Consider the following 20276-nt stretch of genomic DNA (forward strand, 5'->3'; position numbering starts at 1 on the left):
GATGCTTTATTTGCTAAATTGTAGGAACTCGAGTTGGAACTCGAGTTGGAACTAAGCTAACTTGAACACCATGAAGACCATGAAAAGAAGCGCAAAAACATATCCTTAAAGGTGAGGGGAGACTCATGTTAAACCCTAGGAGACAAAACAAGTGATGATGGAATGGAGGACATGAATCTGCTTGTTAAGAAGCTCAACAAGTTTCTGAAAAGAAACAAAGACACTAAATCTGGTCCAAGCAAGGGATGTACAAGAAGCAATGAAGACTCAACATCAAGACAAAACTTCATGTTTTGAGTGATGAAAATTTGTTCATGTCAAGGTTGATTGTCCCACTCTAAAGAAGAATTCCTTCAAAGGGAAATAGAAAAGAAGAAAGGAAGGCAAGCATATATTGCATGGGATGAGAATGACATGAGTTCTAATTCAAAACATGAAAATGAGGAACAAGCTCATATGTCCCTGATGGCATCTCATCAATCTGATGGCGATGAGGTAAGTGATTCCGAAATTATAAATAGACATTCTTATGATGAACTTCAAAATGCTTTTAATGAACTTCAAAATGTTTTTAATGAACTTCATAAGGAGTACATGAAACTTTCAAAAATATTTCTAAAATAGAAAATTGACATTATTGTTTTGGAAAATCACAACAAAATTTTAAGAAAGGATATGGACCTCAAAATGACCAAGCCTTCTAAACTTTATAGCTGTGACACTCTAGAAACAAGGGTTTCATCATTAAGACAAGAGCTTAATAGACTCAATAAGAGTATTCACAATCTAGACAATATTTTGAAAAACCAAAGGCATACTAATGATCGAGGAGGTCTACACTATTTTACTAGTTAACATTCAAAAGGTAAAGAGAAAAATGTCTATTTGAAAACTAGCAACAAGGGTAGCATACAAAATTTTCATATAGGATATATCCATATAAATCAATTTTTGAAAACAAAACCTAGGATACATCAACATCAACCTACTTAGTTTTTTGTAAAAATATAGGCCATACACCTAATTCATGTTACATTAAAAAAATTGGTGTTCCATATGACTAATATAAATGGGTTGAGAAAGGTGTTAATTGTATAGGATCCAAATCATATTGGGTACTTATTAAAGACATTTACTTTTTTTGCATGAGTGCTTGTAAGTCTCAAATGAAATGTGGTATCTTGAAGCGGCTGCTCTAAGCACCTGATAGGTGAAAAAAGACTAATTATGTGATCGCGAGTCACTGATATTGAGGCTCTTTGACTCATAAATTACTTATTTGAGGTTGAATGGATTATATTATACATATGATTCTATGTTGGATCTGTGATCTTGTGCGGATAAGCATGATTATCTAATTGTCCTAAGAATTGACATGACTGGTATGATTGATGTTATTTTGATATAATGATTATCTGATGGTTCAAAGTGATGTTCATTAGCTTTATACTTGATTTAACTACCCAATCGTAATCATGGAATGATAATTGACTGACTAATTGATGAAATTATGTTGGTGTTGAATGAGTATTCCATGAATGGATTGATTATTGAGATTGCTGGATAATATAAACTAGTGAATACTTGAATATTCTATCAAATGTTGGATCGTTAGGTTAATGCTGAATTAACTCTCGCATTATGACAGAACTGTCACTATGACTTCTCATGCCATGGCATGTGAATATTCCTGAATGGGATGAAGACTTAAAGGTTATGTTTCTAAGAAGAATGTAACGAAGGATGGGGAAAATGAATGGCTATGTCATTATACTAATGTTTGATATTCAAAGTCAAAAGAAAATGAAAAAGAGAATGATTTCAGAAACCATATTCCTAAAGTTGTTTTTCCCAAAGGGTCAAGTTAGTGCAATTTATATTGATTTGTTGTGAAATGATTTATTTTGGTCAAAACGTTGTTTTACGAAAGTTTTCATAATTACCCAAGACGTTTTCCTTCCTTCTTCTTAAAAGCAATTGAAGCCATGTCTTTTGTAGATCAGATGATCCATGTTGTTATGTCTACTGTGTAGTACCATAGTTTATGGGAGGGTATGGCACTCCATAGATTGTGTCAAGTACCCAGAGGGGCACCTTGTTTGTGTGATGTGGTTCATAAGACACTACAGGTGAGAGTTGATCTATCAACAATGGAATAGCTCTCCTGCATTGACGGAGCTCCTCACAATAACTGCAGTGACCTCTGACACCCCCATGAAGGTATCATGTTCAGGGTGATATGGTGGCTATACTTGCTCGCTGATGGGTGTTGTGACGATACTGAGTGCATGGTAGTTGCTAAGGAGATACCAATGGGACCACAATGTAGTATTTAGCATGCTCACTTCCTAAGAATAGTATAAAACTAGTCGGGCTCGACCAGTGTTGATACCGTTGTTGTTGATGATGAGTTAGGGGCCATGTTAGGAGTTATTTCTCTATGAACTTATTTAGAAAGATGACATTTGTGTCAGTATAGACACTATAGATATTCATGTATCATGGTATTAACACTTCATACATGATTGTGTGTATTTCATGTTTTTTTTTGTGATATCTATTATAAGGAGTATGTGCCTTTAGTGTTGTTTTATTGGTCTTACATGGACATGCTTACTCCCCTAACAGCCTTTTATGGAGTAAGTGACTTCATGAATATTGGTCATGCCTTCGTCTGAAGGAAGGAAAAAATCATCTTTATGGTTAGGTTGTAGGTTGCTTTGTGGTAGGATGTAACACATGAGTAATTGATTTATTCTTTTGTTCTCAATTAAGTTGAGATTTTTATTTTGTTATATACAATCATTTTGAAGGATTGTTTAAGGCATTTCCTATTGATTGTGAAAATCTGAATTTGGTCTTATGAGGAAAACATTTTGGAAAATATTATTTCACATTTTCAGTACGGTTTTACTTTCACCACAAATCTTTTCCACAGTTAATTATTTATTTAAGCTTCATTGAGTTAGGGTGTTACAAAAGGTGGTATAAGAATAGTTCTTTCCTTCCAACTTGGGGTATGGCCTTACATACCTCTGTTGTGCGACTCTGTTATTCAGAGTATGCAGTAATTATGAATATAGGTGTTGAACCATACTTTGTGACTTGGTAGTTTCTAATACGAGTCTCCCTAATATAACTCATAACCTTTGTTAGCAATCTATTCTTATTAATATATCTTATAGGTTTGTTTGCTATATTTTTAAATGGGGAAAGAACCATGTACTCATATTGGTTGGGATCGATAGCCACCCCACTAGGTAGTGCACCCTAGATGGAAGTGCTAGTTCCTAGTATTGCATAGAATGGGACTGACTAAAGTTGTGAATGATGCTAATGAACTGATGATTCTATTCATATGTCTATCCCAAATTTAGTCGTGTTCTACATTATTCACTAAAGGAAGAATGTTAGGTCAGTTAGATACACGACTGGCGAGGTTGTATTGAGACGATTTTGTCACCTCTGAGATATAGTATGAGGACTAACCATCCTAATACTAGTAACTCAGTGGGAGAAAACTTCTAGAGCAATCACCTAGCTAGGAATAGTCAGTCTATGATTGACTATGCTTACAGGTATTAAAGGAACCAAATAAACTTTTGTATTTGTTTCTATGTTACACATAAGAAATGTAAGAGCAAGTGTTCGACATAACATTGAAAATTAATAATATTACATTCGTAGAATTTCATTATTATAGAAACAAGAGTTCTAGAGGGATTCTTAGTCGTATAAACGCCCATGAAAATTTCAGTAGTGACATCCAAAGTACTCTTGCTAGTTGTGATTCTGGGAAGAACCTACATGGTGGACCTGATTTGCTTACGCTTACCACAATTGGATGTGATGCTAGGAATAGATTTGATGTCAAACAATAGTGTGTCACCGAATAGTCGTGACAAAACCATAGAATTCCTAGAAACACCTACCGAGTGTTTGGATGTAGGAGGTGAGAAATCCATGACTGCGAGGAAATTCTTAGCAACAATTCGAGCAGGAAAGCCATGGTTTGTGTTCTTATCGTTGGTAGAGGTTGCAAAAGGGTCAGGAATTCGAAGGATACCAATGGTGGAAGAATTTTCAGAGTTATTTCTAGAAGATATACTAGGGCTGCCACTTGAAAGAAAGGTAGAGTTCTGGATTCAATGAGTACCTGGAGCAGTACCAATCTCCATGGCTCCTTATAGAAAGATCTCTTTAGATTTGTTGGAACTCAAATTTTACCTAGAAGATATGATGAATGAACAATTTGTTAGGCCAAGTGTGTCACCTTGGGATGCTCTAGTGTTATTTGTGAAGAAAAAGGGTAGGATCACTTTGTTGCCTTTGTGCATGAACGTGATCTTGTTAGAGAAACCATCATCGATAGTCTTCTTATAAATTGCCAAGGCCTACACAATAATATGTGGTCGGCCTCTATGATTGCTACATCACAAAGAACCACATCTTCATAGTTCCCTATAGAAAAGGGAACATCAACTTGTTGGTTCACCATCATTTCCCCAACCTCACTTAGCCATTGTAGCCGATAAGGAGTAGGGTGTGCCTTAGTCATAAGGTTTAGTTTGGAAACCAATCTTACACTAACTACATTGGCACAACTTCCACCATCTATGATCAAGGAACACACATGTCCCTTTACCAAGCACCTAGAGTGAAATAGATTTCCCCTTTGGCCCTCCTCATGTTCCTTCACTTGGATCCCCAAGAGCCTTCTCACCATGAGTAGGTCTCCATCAGGCATGGATGCATCTCCATCAGTATCCTCACCACTTGAGGCCTCAGATTGAGACTCCAGCATCCCATCCATAAGCAACATGGTCCTTTTTGTAGGACATTGTGATGCAATGTGTCTATAGCCTAAGCACTTGAAACATTTTACATCATGACTTTTGGTTTGTTCCAAAGGTTGTTTGCCTTGATTCTTTGCGGAATACTTAGACTTATTCCTTTTCAATTGGTGTTCCACCTTTATGGCCTTCTACACCAAATCTTCTAGCTCCATATAGGGTTGTAGCTCTACAACATCCTGGATGTCCTGATTTAGCCCATGAAGGAATCGTGCCATAGTGGCTTCACGTTCCTCATGGAAATTTGACCTTAGCAAGGCCAATTCCATCTCCTTATGATATTCATCCACAGATTTGTTGCCTTGGGTTAGCCTCTGGTGTTTGTTGTGGATGTCCCTTTGGTAGGAACTAGGCACAAATCTCCTCCTCATTATTATCTTCATTTCCTCCCAAGTGTCAACTAGCTTAGCTCCACACCTCCGCCTATCCTTTTGGTATTGGTCCCACCACACCATGGCATACTCCTTGAATTCCAAGGCTGCCACCTTCACCTTCTTCCATTCATTATACGTGTGGTAGTCAAATACCTGCTCCATTTTGAATTCCCACTCCAAGTAGGCTTATGGATTGTTCAACCCTAAAGAGGTTGGTACTTTGACCTTTAATCCATCACTCCTATCTCCACGCCTCCTCTCTCCATGTGTTTCTTCTTCATGCCTCCATCCTCAGTGCCTCCTTCTTCTTTCACTATCATAGGCACTTGATTCATCCTTATGCCTATCATTATGCCTCCTCTCTCCTCGACCTCTTTCCTCATGTCTCCTCCTCCTTTCTGATTCAAAATCACTTGAGTCACTATCACATCGCCTCCCATTTGGAACCATCAATTGCTCCATTTTCCTTTGAAGGGCTTGGAGTTGAGTGTTCATCGCCTATAAGGTCACAGTCATGTTGTTCGTCCTTAGGGATATTGTTGGAGTTCTATTTGGGATGGACATTGTATTTAGACTTTCAAGCAAGACTAGCTCTGATTACCACCTGATACGAACCTCCTTGAAGGGGGTTGTGTTTGTTTGTCGATCGTTCTTGATTGAAGGTCTATTTGTGTTTGTAAATCGTTGATGATTGAAATTTGTATGAACTTGATTAGATGAGGGGTGGATTTTGTTTTGAGATGGAATGTGTATGAATGAGTTGTGTTTGAGTAAATGGATTTGTATTTTGATTAGGAGAAGAGAATATGATAAAGATTGAAAAGATGAAGGCGCCACAAACACAAGTGTTTGATAAGCCAAGGATGCTTGATGAGAACTAAGGTAAGGCACCACACCAATGGTGATAAGCCTATGAACGCCACAAGTAAAGTTCCTTGATAAGTTCTAAGTTAGGAGCAAAGCTCAACTAAAAAGGAATTAATCCAAACAAAATCAGAAGTGTCTTATTCAAATGTATAAATTGGTTACATATAGTGGGAAATTCGACCAAGCCTGGATTCCATGAAGTAAAATAAATTGATTGATATTCAAAGACATTCCTAAGAATTCAAATCCTAATAAAAAAACATGTTAAACACTTTAATGAGGAATAATGCTCATGATTTCTTGCTATCTTGAGTTGTTCTTGTATGGAAACTTTCCTTTTGTCCTTCCACACATTGAAGTCGTGTACCAAGTCTCTTTGTTGGGATGATTCGGTTCTCTTGGCACCAATAAGGAAATATTTATTTGTCTTAATGTATTTCCATGCATGTTGCTTCCATTTAGGCAAGTTTTGAAGTGGAGAATATCCTCATTATTTGAATTACTTGTCCCAAATTAGATTTGAATGACGAATGATTTGGAACAATTATGGAAAGAAATAAATCAGCAAACCTTGTGATTCACGTCCCTACTTGTTTAGGAAACAATCTTTATTGTTTAATGAGCCATTGAATGTTGCCATATAGGGAACCACACGTGTTCTCCCAAATAGGAAGTTTTTTAAAGTACATGCCTCTCTCCAAATAAGGAATGAATCAATTGTCATTCATTCTCTTAAAAGCCTTTTGATTTCCCAAATAAGTAATGAATCAATCAGCTTTCTCATTAAGGTAAGTATTCACACGCATCAATCATCTTTGATTCTTTATGCCTTACTCAAATAAAAGATGAATCAATGGGTATTCATATTTTAAAGTCTCTTGCTCCCAAGAAGGTAAGGTCTTGAATTTGTTCTTCGTTTGAGATCATTCATCCAAGCTGAATAAGGTAGGCATTCATATGCTTCCACATGCCCCTTCCCAAGAATGAAGTTATACCTTATTACATGAATAATATAGTCCAAAATAAAGTAAAGTGTTGGCCACATTAAGCAAAATTACACCCATAGGAAAGTCTTAAATTATTCTTAAAAACAAGGAAAGAAAATAACTCATATTCTATATGCGGGACAAAAGACCCACACTTTATTAAATGCTACTTAAAAATCTTATGTATTCCTAAGAAAAATGTGGCCTCCATCAGGTGGTTCTTTAAGTTGGATGATGCACTTGATGATATTGTGCTCTTCATCAATATTGGGCCCTTTCTGGATCATATCAAATAGGATAGATCTGGTCGGGCTCGAGTAGTTGTGGTACCACTGTTGTTGATGATGGGTTAGGGGCCCTGTTAGAAGTTGTTTCTCTATGCACTCGTTACATGCATCATGGCATTTGTGTATGGATAGAAAATGTAGACATTCATGCATCATGGCATTAACACTTCATATATGATTGTGTGTATCTGATGTTGTTATATGATATCTATTGTAAGGAGAATGTGCTTTTAGTGTTGTCTTATTGGTCTTATGTGGAAATGTTTACTCTCCTAACAACATTTTAGGTAGTACGTGACTTCATTGAGGTTGATCGTGTCTTCGGTCGAATATAGGGAAAGATCATCTTTATAGTTAGGTAGTAGGTCGCTTCATGGTAGAATGTAACACATGAATCAATGATTTATTATTTTATTCTGAATTAAGTTGAGAGTTTTATTTTTTCATATACAATCATTTTGAAGGATTAGTCAAGGATTTCCTATCGGTTGTGAAAATATGAGTTTAGTCTTATGAGGAAAACATTTTGGCAAATTGTATTTCACATTTTTAGTATGGTTTTACTTTCACCATAAATATTTTCCATAATTAATTGTTTATTTAAGTTCCATTCAGTCAGAGTGTTACTAATGTAAACCCAGTGGGACCCAACATCAATGAAGAGACCTTGTATGGCTTAGGAGGACCCATGACCAGGACCAAAGCCAAGAAGGCACAAGAAGTGCTTAGGAAGCTCATGTATGCCATCATGGGTGCAAGTTCTAATTGGGCCAAGGAAGGACACAAGGCCTTAAATTGCATCACCCAAGTTAGGGAGCTTAATGGAGACCACAGTTTGGTGGAGGAGCCACCATGACAACCTTTTTTCATTACACCTAAATAAGTGGGAAGTTATCTTAACCCACAATTAGTTTAGGAATTTTAATTAATTAGTTGTGTTAATTTCCCTTTTAATAATTTGATTTAATTAGGAACATTATAATTGTTTTTGTTTATGGTTCATGTTAGGAAGGCACCACTTGCTTTTGAATTTCAAACTCAAAGATGGCAGAAAGGATTATCATGGCTATACACTTGAAGTTGGACCAAAGAAGAAGCTAAACCAAAGAGGGAATTCGGTTAGACCAAATCAAAGAGGAACTGTCGTGGAGAGGTGAAGAAGTTGGAGAAGATAAGACACATCAACATGGTCAAATCCCATGGAGAATTCGGTTGGCTTGAAGATAAGGCCAAGGCTATTTCTCTGAATCCAAACAGCCAAGAGATAAGGCAAAGATCAATGGATTTTCTTCTCACAAATTGACCACCCTAAATCAAGGACTCTTCAACCCATATGGCGTATGAACAATAAAGCGAAACATAGGACAAATCCTACACAAACCATTCGGCTCAAACAAAGTACAAGAGGCCTACACTTTATTTCAAATTTCAAATCAAACACATGGCAAGTGACACTTCAACAACTCGGCTAGCACATCACGTGGCAAAACCGATATGACCAAGTCTAGATTTGACCATGTTGTTAGTTAGGATTTTTATTTTGAATTCAAGTTGTAAACTTTTGCTCATCTTTTCCTTCCTATATGTAATCGTACCCTATGGATGAATAAACTAAGTTGAATTTTATTTGCAACAAATTCCTTGTTAGTGAGTTTTAATTCTCCTAGCTTCTTGGCTGAGCCAAGGTATTGTTCTTATCAAGAGAGCCATTCTCTTCTGGAAAACCTCATAAGACTTATCAAACATCTTATGTTTATGGCATCATCCCACCTCAGATCCCCCATCCACTTTCTTATCAACTCACCAACACTCAACTTCACCTAACCAAATACATACACAAACCATAACCTAAATTCCCAAACACATACCCAAAATTGTACCATTTCCCCTATACACAAACCTAACCTTGTTCGCACAACCCTAATCTATGACCTTTAAACCCTACCATCCTAAATCCCAAAACACCAAACTCCCAAATTTCCCATCCAAACCGAGATCACCTAAAGGCTATATACACAAAACACCTCAACTGAAACAAAGAAGGAACTTTGCACTACAAATCAAATCAAAGTAAGGACTTTCACAAGAAATGATCCTACAACTAAGGCAACTCACCTAGAGGTTGTCATCAAGTGGCCATCAGAGCTCAATTATTGCCTGAAAGTCACACAAAAAAGATCTTTATCAAAAAAAGACCTAAGGCATTGAATTTGGGACTGAAACCAAAAGAAGTATAAATTCCCAAAAGTTCAAATCAAAGGTGCAACTTTTAACAAATTCCAAGTCCGATCCGAATTCCCCCACCACCAAATCAACAAAGCCAAAACCTTTTCATCAAACCAACTCCAAACTGAAACACCGCGTCAACGCACCAACCAATCTCGGCCAAATCCATTGCAAACCCTAAAAATTCCCACAAGTCGTGACCTAAGACACTTTCCCCAAAAAACCAAATCAGCCGAGACACATACCACCAAAACCTATCCCAACTGAAACCCTAACACCTTAACCTACACAAATCGGTTCGAAAACCCTAAGCCTAAACCAAAGCCTTACCAACCGATACATAAGTTATATCCTACCATAAAATCCTACCCCAAATAGAACCAAACACAAACTCTATACCCCATACACATTCCAGTCAAGCCACAAACCAATCCGATTGGTAATCATGTGATTTCGTCACACGTTTTTGGCACATAACTTGTTACTTGACTCACTCAAGAATCAAAGGAGAATTTGAGAGAAGTGAGAGAATGCGAACACTTAAAAACTTGAGAGAATTGTGAGAGGGGTGATATTATGGCCAGTCCAGAAGACAGCCCACCCTTGTCCCCTACGACAGCTGTGTTATATGACACTTCCAAGGCAAATTGAGCAGATGCGAGTTCATGTTGATAGGCGGCTAGATGGTGATTCTAGTAGTGATGAAGAACCTAGGAGGAGGAGAAATAGGAGATGAAGGCCAAGAGACAGCCCACACATGTCCCCTAAACACAAACCTAACCTTGTTCATACAACCCTAATTTGTGACCTTTAAACCCTACCAACCTAAATCCCAAAACACCAAACTCCCAAATTCCCCATCCAAACCGAGATCACCTAAAGGCTATATACACAAAACACCTCAACCGAAACAAAGAAGGAACTTTGCACTACAAACCAAATCAAAGTAAGGACTTTCACAAGAAACGATCCTACAACTAAGGTAACTCACCTAAAGGTTGTCATCAGTTACACTAATAGCTATATTGCTTATATCTTATTTGGTGATGGCCTTCATTTTAGTAAAAGGAGAGGATAGGTTGGCCAGTGAGCCAAACACTCAGGCAGCCGCTCCCAACTTCAACTTCACCTTGAAGAATACAATCTTACAAGACTTGTAGGACCCTTCGAAAGGAGTGAAGAGAGTCCACCCATTTTTTGATGGGATGTAGGTCCACCCCCACCTTCAGGATTTTTTCACATGCTTGTTGGTGTTGTGGAAGATCCAGAACAGCGAACCCGAGCAAGGCATCGAGCGAACCTCACAAAAAAGTTAAAACACTAGATGAAACACGAGAGTTTGGATGCAATTGTGAAAGCCTACACGAATATGGTTGAGGATATTCACTTATGACTTGTTTAGGGGAGACGAAACACATTCTTCCACATGTAATCCTCATACATGAAGAACGAGTGCTGCTCATCTTCAAAACTCAATTTGGAGCACAAACATTCATGCTTGCCCGAATATGGGACAAAATAACCAGTAACCTCCACTTGCATTGATGTTAGTAGTATTCTCAGTTAGACCATTTTCGAGTAAAAGCTACATGTCCCATATGCCTCCTTGTCTACCCAATAGTAGAGATTCCCCTCTTCACCATCCTTGGGGGCAAGGGAAAGTTTCGGCAAGAGATGTGTAGTTGTGAGTAACCATCTGGACCTACTAGAAGGAGATGAATTATCCTCAAACAAGTCTGAAAATAGCACATGCCCCACACGTGAAATCCACTCCAAGTGAGTGGCATTTCAACAGGACGTGGAATCATGAAACCCTGATCAAAGTGGGAGGAAATTAGTGCATCCCTTGCTAGTTGTCATCGAGGGGGCGTGACAGAATAGAGGAAGGAAGAACATGAAGAATTTTGATAGAGATATCACTATCGTGACACTCCTCTAAAAGCTTTATTCTCACCATCTCTAACAAAAGGAAGAATAAAAAATGAATGAAAATTTTTACCTAAAGGAGATGAACCTTGGAAGGTGTTTGTGATGGAAGATAATGAGTGAAATAGAAAAAACAAAAACTTGAGGGGAAGGAAGTTTGAAAACACCAAAGTGAAGATGTAAGAGATATGAGCTTGCGCCCTATTTATTGTGAAGAAGATATTGCTCTTGACCTTGACACAATTTTGATGAAGACACAAAGATAATAAAAAAGAAGCAAAAGCAAGAAGACCTTAAAAAAATAGAAGTTAAAGCTTCAAAAGATCTAAGATTTTATAAGTCTTCTAATTAGGTACTTTTATTCTTGATCCTTTCATATACTTAGTCACAATGCTCAAAGTAAAAAACATTTTTAAATCAATTGGAAACTTAGACTTAAAAAGAAATTAATTTTCAATATACTAAGTAACGGGTTACTTGACCTAAGTAAAAAGTTATTGGACCTAAGTAACAGGTTACTAGACCTGAATAACAAGTTACTGGACCTGAGTAACAGATAACATGAACTATGTGACAGTGAGTAACAAGTTACTAGGACTATGTAAGAAGTTACCCAAACTGAGTAATGAGTTACCCAATAAAAATGACAGAGTAACCGATTACTCTGAGGAATAACCGATTATTCAATTGGAGAGAATGTTCGGGTAATCAGTTACTTTTTGCGGTAATCAGTTACAGAGAGTTGTTGCACCAAATTTTCAAATTCAAAATGAACATTTTTCATCCAAAACGAATGAGTTTCAATCCAAATTTCTTGTACCTTTGTAATAGGGTATAATGGTTGGTTGGAAGTTTATTTAAAGGTCTTGGAACACCTCAATTAGTACACAACTTCAGTACAACTTTCACACAACTTTAACAAAACTTTTTCGTACAATCTTTCAAACATTTTCTACACTTTCTTCTTGCAACTTGAATTTTAAATTTCATATTTTTCTGAAGTTGCATCCAAGTGTTTGTCTCTGAGTTTTCTTACCTAAACACTAAGAGCATTGTTTACTTCTTATATAGAAATATTATAAATATTGCAAGTTATAGAATCGTTATATCTTGTAAGGCAATCTTTGCCCTAGCAAAAATCTTCATTTCATCTTGTATAAACTTTTCACCATAGGGTGTGGTGAAAGGGGAAAGTGTTGCTTATAAGTGGTTTTCTTCTAAGTGATGAGATATAGGTGAGTGTGAGATGTACTTTTAATCTTGGGGTGAGATTTGTAATTGCAACTTAATATATTAATAAAAAATCTCTTATGCTGCAAGAATACTGGACATAGCCTTCGGTGGACAAGAAGGTGAACTAGTATAAAATTATCTTTATACTTTCTCTCTTCTCCTTGCTCTTTACTTTCATAAGTTCTGCACTTTTATTTTTCTACAACTTATTATGCTACATAATACTCTATAAGCTTGAAGTTGGGAAAAAGTTTCACTTTGTGCATAAAACTAATTCATCCCCTCCCTCTTACATTGTCATCTTATACTTACAATTGACATCGGAGCATAGTTTGGGTAAGATAATACCAAGATCCTAATCCTTAAGATGGACTCTAAATCCTTTGAGGGAGAAGGTTCTAACATCAATCGCTCTCCAAGTTTGATTGGACAATGTTATAATTTCTAGAAAGTCAGGATGATAATCTTTATAGAATCTCAAGACCTCGACTTTTGGAATGCAACTGAGGAAGGGCCTTTTGTAACCTTTGTGGTGTGATGGACTAAAAACCACCTAGAATGACTATGACAAGAAAAGGTTTCAATATGACCTTGAGACCAAAAATATTCTCACATCAGCCTTAGGCATAGATGAGTTCTTTAGGGTGTTAACCTATAAATCAACCAAAGAAATGTTAGATAACCTATAGACAACTCATGGGGGAACTGAAGAAGTCAAAAGATCTACGCTCAATACTTTCTCACAAGAGTATGAGATGTTTCACATGAAACCAGGAGAGAAAATTCTAGATATTCATACCCACCTTACAAACCATCTCATAGCACTGGGCAAAGTGATGTCCAACATTGATCTTAAACTTAAAATCCTTAGATCACTAACAAGAACTTGACAATCGAAGGTGACAACAATCTCAAAAAAGAAAGGCCTCTCTAAGATGTCATTAGCTGCACTATTTGGCAAATTGCACGAACACGAATTGGAGTTAAGCCAACTCGAAGAACATGGGGAGCAAGAAATGAAGAAGAAAAATATTTTTTTGAAGGCAAAAGTAGATGCATGCAAGACCTATGATGATGACTCAAGAGATTCACTAGAAGCAATGAGGCTTCAACCTCCAGTCAGACATTCACATGCTTTGAGTGCAGGAAGCAAGGTCACATGAAGGCAAGTTATCCTTTATTAAAGAAGAATCCCTTCAATTGGAAGGCTGAGAAGAAGACTGGAAGGAGAGCTTATATTTCATGGGAAGACAACGACATAAGCTCCAATTTTGAGCCTGAAAATGACGAGCAGGCGAACCTGTCCTTAATAGCATCTCATCACTCAGATGACAAAGAGGTAAGTGAATCTGAACTTTTAGAAAAGCCTTCATTTTCTTAACTCCAAAATGCTTTCAATGAATTACAAATTGTCCAAATTATTTTCTAAACATAAAAAATGAACTAGACATATTAAGAAATAAACCCTATAATTCTTCTTCATGTTCAAACTGCATTACTCGTGAAAAGAAGATTTCTACATTGAGTCAAGAACTCAAAATTTTAAACAAAAGTAGTAAAGATTTAGATAATACGTTGAATATTCATAGACACTCCATAGACCGGAGAGGTCTAGGTTATTCAAACAACCATTTTTTTAAGAAAAAGGAGGTGTCTACAAAGTTAATCTTTCAAAAACAAAGTAACCATACTCCTAAGAGTCATAACAACAATACTAGGATACATAAGCATTAACCCATATGTACTTGTTGTAAAAACTCTGGGCACACACCAAATTATTGCATGATTAGAAAACATGGTGTGGCCTTAGGTTATTTCAAATGGATAGAGAAAGGTGATAACCATCTATGACCTAAATCAAATTGGGTACCTAATATAACTTAACCTATTTTGCAGGAATGTTTGGGAACTGCCAACGATTTATATTGATAATAACAAATGAAAAATTCTTGGAGTTGATCGAGTTGGAAAGCCACCTTCTACCACCATAGAAGGAGTTCTATATGTTGAGAGACTTAAACATAAGATGTTAAGCATCAGTCAACTATGTGATAAGGGGTTTCATATGGCTTTCTACCCTGACAAATGTATCATCGAGGATAAGGTATCTAAAAACTCTAATGTTATTGGTAAGAGAATTAATAATATTTACATGATAACTTTAAATGATGCTTCTCTTCCTATAAATGTTTAGTAGTCAATGATAATGGTGCATGGATTTGGCATAAGAGAATTGCTCATATTCATATGGATCATTTGAATAAACTGATAAAGAAAGATCTTATTGTTGGCTTACCTAATATGAAGTTTGTTAAAGGCAAACAATGTGATGCATCTCAAAAGGGTAAGCAAACAAAACATCTTTTAAACCAAAGCATATGGTTTCTTCTAATAGACCATTGCAATTGCTATAGATGGACTTGTTTGGCCCCTCTCAGACCAGAAGTTTTGGTAGCAACTATTATGCTCTTGTTATAGTAGACGATATTTCTAGATATACTTGAATCTATTCTTGGTACACAATAACGAAGCGTGTAATGCCTTTACAAATATGCTAAGAGAGTTCAAAATGAAAAATCCTTGAAAATCATTGCTATAAGAAGTGACCACGGGGGAGAATTTCAAAATGCTTCTTTTGAGGAATTTTATGATGATCTTGGAATCACTATTAATTTCTCTACTCCTAGAACACCGCAACAAAATTGTGTTCTAGAGAGAAAGAATCAGTCTTTGGAAGAACTGGCTTATACTATGTTGAATGAGACTAATCTCCCAAAATACTTTTAGGCGATGCAGTTAGTATGACATGCTATGTATCTAACCGAGTTTTAATAAGACCAATTTTAAAGAAAACCCCATATGAACTCTTCAAGGATAGAAAACCAAATATTTCTCATTTGCACGTGTTTGGTTGTAAGTGCTTTGTGCTTGATAATGATAAGAATAATCTTGGTAAGTTTGATGCAAAAGAAGATAAAGATATATTTCCTCATTATTCACTTACAAGTAAAACTTTTATAATCTTTAATAAGAGAACCTTAACCATGGAAGAAAACGTACATGTTTCTTTTGATGAAACTAACCCCTCTAAGGAGGATAAAACTGCTTTTGATGATGATGACTTACCTAGCTCTTCTCTAAGAGAGGAATCCATTAATGAAGCAACAACCAACATGGAGCAAATGAAAATAGATGATGATCTACCATCACAAGAACATCATGCCCACTCTGACTTGCTCAAAGAATGGAAAACACACCGAGACCATCCTATCGACAACATCATTGGTGATATAAATGAGGGTGTTACTGCTCGTTTTAAATGGAATGATGTGTGTCCAAACATGGCCTTTATTTGATGTTGCTAAAGATGATGGGCATTGGATTCTTGCTATGCAAGAAGAGTTAAATCAATTTGAGAGAAACTAAGTTTGAGAACTTGTTGCTAGACCTAATTATAGGCATGTAATAGGAACTCGATGGGTCTTCAAGAATAAATAAGTTGAGAATGTTATTATTGTATGAAACAAAGCAAGACTAGTGGCCCAAGGCTACAACCAGGAAGAACGTATAGACTTTGATGAAACCATCGCTATGGTTGCTAGGGTAGAAGCCATTAGGTTATTACTACCATATGCATATTCATTAGATTTTCAGTTATATCAAATGGACGTAAAGAGTGCCTTCCTTAATGGTTATACTAAGGAAGATGTGTCTATTGAACAACCTCCAGATTTCAAAGATTATATACATCTCTCTCATGTTTATAAACTTAAGAAGACACTCTATGGCCTAAATCAAGCTCCTAGGGCCTGATATGATCGTCTACCAAGCTTTATAATTTAAAAAGGTTTTACCAAAGGAAATGTTGATACTACATTATTTATAAAGAAAAAAGATCATCATACTTTACTTGTTCAAATTTATGTAGATGATATTATTTTTCGGTTCTTCTAATGAGTTATTGTGTAGTGAATTCGGTAAGATGATGCAAGGAGGTTTTGGGATGTTCATGATGGGAAAGTTGAATTACTTTCTTAGACTTCACATAACTCAAATATGACATCTTTGTTAGTCAATCCAAATATTGTAGGGGTATGTTGATAAGTTTTGAGATGGATGAATACAAAGTACTTGCTACTCTGATGGGTTCAAGAACATACATTGATACTGATGAAGCTGGAAAATGCATAGATATTTCAAAGTATCAAGGTATGATTAGCTCCCTTCTTTATCTTACTACAAGTGGACATGTATAATGTTTATTGCCTACTTATGTTAACGTTATCAGTCAAAACCTAAAGAGTCACATCTTGTTGTCGTTAAAAGAGTAATGAAATATTTTAAAGGCACAACTAATTTTGGATTATGGAATCCAAAAGGAAGTTTCTATGACTTGTGAGATATTCGGGTTCAAATTTTGTTGGACGCAAAACTGAGAGGAAAACTACAAGCGTTGCTTGTCATATTTTAGGAAATGCATTAGTCTATTGGTCTTGTAAAAAGTAAGCTTGTGTTGCTCTAAGAACTACTAGGGCAGAATACTTAGCAACAAGTAGTTGTTGTGCCCAAATGTTGTGGCTTAAGCAATAATTACGAGATTATGCCTTGGACTGAAGATGCATTCTCTTAAAATGTGACAATACTAGTGTTGTAAACCTCACTAAGAATCATATTATGCATTCTCAAACTAAGCATATTGATATACGACAACACTTCCTTAGGGACCATGTTCAAAAGAAAGATGTACTCTTAGAATTTGTCGATACATATGACAAATTAACAAACATCTTTACAAAACCTTTGGCTAAAGAACCTTTATATAAAATTAGATGAGAATTAGGCATTCTTGATGAAGTTAACTTGTCCTAAAATGTGTTCACAAGCTTAGATATTTGCCTCATTATGTGTATTCCATGTCTACTTGTGCTTTAACATGCTTACAACTTCAAAAAAATTCATTCTAGGGTATGTAATCGATTAATATAAGTGAGTAACTGATTATCAGGCATTAGATGCGTAAGGGATTCAATAACTAAGGACAATAATCTATTACTCTTAGGAGTAACCGATTATTGGATGAGGCAATAAACTAGAGTATCCGACTACTTTGGAGAGTAATCGATTACTCAAAGACAAATTTCTAGAAATTGGGCATTTACACTACAAGTAAGCGATTATTCTGTTTGAGTAACCGATTACTCTGTACAGGTATTTAAGTCGTTTCTTCCATTTTCAAAAACTTCATCTTCTTCCTCTAACCCTCTCTTCGTGGTAACCCTCCTCTACTCCTTTAAATCCCATTTTGTGTTCTTTTTACTTGAAATTTTTTGTCATTCTTATCACATTTTTTATTCTAAATACTTTCCAACCATCATTTTCAAGTTTAGAGCATCAAATAAAAAAAATCCCCTAACCTCAAATTCTCAAAAACCTAAATTTTCAAAACCTCAAATTCATGGCTTCTCCATCATGAACCAAGAAGCAATGTACCAATGTTTCTTAGAGGAAGCAACCAACTTCTGCATAGGCTAATCCGCTAGATTTGGCACGCCTTCTTGCAAATGATGAGCAACGAACCGTGTTCACAGAGCATTTTCTAGGGAGATAAATATTCACTCCTAAGTATGGTAAGTTATGCTCTATTGAGTATGATGATTTCCATTTACCCACCTCCTTAGGCAACGAAATTTGTTTATGTTCTACAAGGAACATTGTGTCTACTACCCTGAACTGGTGCGGTTATTCTAATGCAACCCGAACTTAAGGAGAAATAAGTTGTTTTTCTCAATCAAAGGAAAATTCATTTTTTTGGACTTGAGGACTTTCAGTTTAGTGTACCGTAATATACTTAGCATAGGTGTTGTGGTTGGGTTTGGCATTCAATGTTAGTGGGAGGTATATGTTAGAAAATAATTATACTACTCTATGTGTAGATTTTCTAAGAGGGAAATAGAAGTGCGTAAACAAAGGGCTTTATGTGAAACTCTTAAGAGTAGAGATATCCTATCTGTTGGAAATCTCATCCATTACCTTCTAAGCTATGTTATAGTTCCAAAATTTTCAAATCATTCACAAATCAGTGATATGGAACTATAACTTATGTATGCTCTTAAGCATAATATTTTAATAAACTGGGATATGATGGTAATACGACAAATGTGGTCTTCCAAAGATACTCAGAGTTCTTTACCTTATGCTATAATATCACTGTCATACTTAAACATTTTGGTATTTCCACTGTGAGGAGTCCAAGATCGAACCGGATGCTAGAGATTGCAAGATCGATGTGGATATGATCCACAAAATGGGATTTTTTCGAGACCCTATTGATCACTATACAAACATCGAAGTGAATAACCACCTGCTCTTATGGAAAATCCTTTTGTTGACCATCCTACACCACAATCCTCCACATTCAATGCCAAGTCATCCTCATCTTCTGCCATGCTTACCGATCAGATGATCATGGATGAGTTATTCTCGCTTCGAGGCTACATCACCACAATGATGGATGCTCTTAATGCTAAGAATCAACAAGTCCAAGTTGAACTTAGAAGATTATCTAACTGATTGGACTACATGGATCTTGACGATGATAATAATGAGCTGGAGTCATAGGGTTGTTGTTGAGGAATTTTTGCTAGTTGTTATTTGAATATTTTAGTCTTGAACTTGTTGAATTTTCTTGGCCTATAATAATTTAACTTGTGTTTACATTATGTTTTGTATGAACCTTTTTCTTATTAATGACTATTATGCTATGTTAGTTCAATTGATTCTATCATCTTATAGCATATGTATTTCTATGGTTCGTATATAGTATACCGTCCTTGACTTAGACATAAGTCATAAACATATCTTGTACCCTTTTTGCAGTATATATGTCTATTGTGCTGGAAACTTGAGTTTTCTTTCTTTTTGATGAAGTCAAAAGGTGGAGAAAAGTTGAAGTTGTGTTTTCTGTTTAAATATCTCAGCACACATATTTAAAAACAAAAGGGGATCGTACAAGATAGGGAGAGCATACTCAAGAACTTTATGTCAAAACCTATGAAGTATGCAAAGTCAGAAAACTCAAAACATTCAAAGAAGATGTTGGTTTGTCGTCATAATAAAGGTGGAGATTGTGAATAAGATATTGCTCCAGACCTTGACACGATTTTGATGAAGACACCAAAATCACTAAAAATAATTAAAAGGAAGAAGACCTTGAAGACATATAAGTCAAAGCTTCAAAAGATCAAGATTTTATAGGTCTTCTAATTACGTACTTGTGTCCTTGATCCTTTTATATACTTAGTCACAATGCTCAAAGTGAAAAACATTTTTGAAATCAATTGGAAACTTGGAGTTAAAAAGAAAGTTATTTTAAATATACTAAGTAACAGGTCACTTGGCTTGAGTAGCAAGTTATTGGACTTGAGTAACAGGTTACTTGAACTATGTGAGAGTGAGTAATAGGTTACCCAAACTGAGTAATAGGTTACCCAAACTGAGTAATGAGTTACCCAATAAAAATGACAC

This window comes from Lupinus angustifolius, chromosome LG16 (assembly GCF_001865875.1).
Source record: "Lupinus angustifolius cultivar Tanjil chromosome LG16, LupAngTanjil_v1.0, whole genome shotgun sequence".
Lineage (NCBI taxonomy): Eukaryota > Viridiplantae > Streptophyta > Magnoliopsida > Fabales > Fabaceae > Lupinus > Lupinus angustifolius.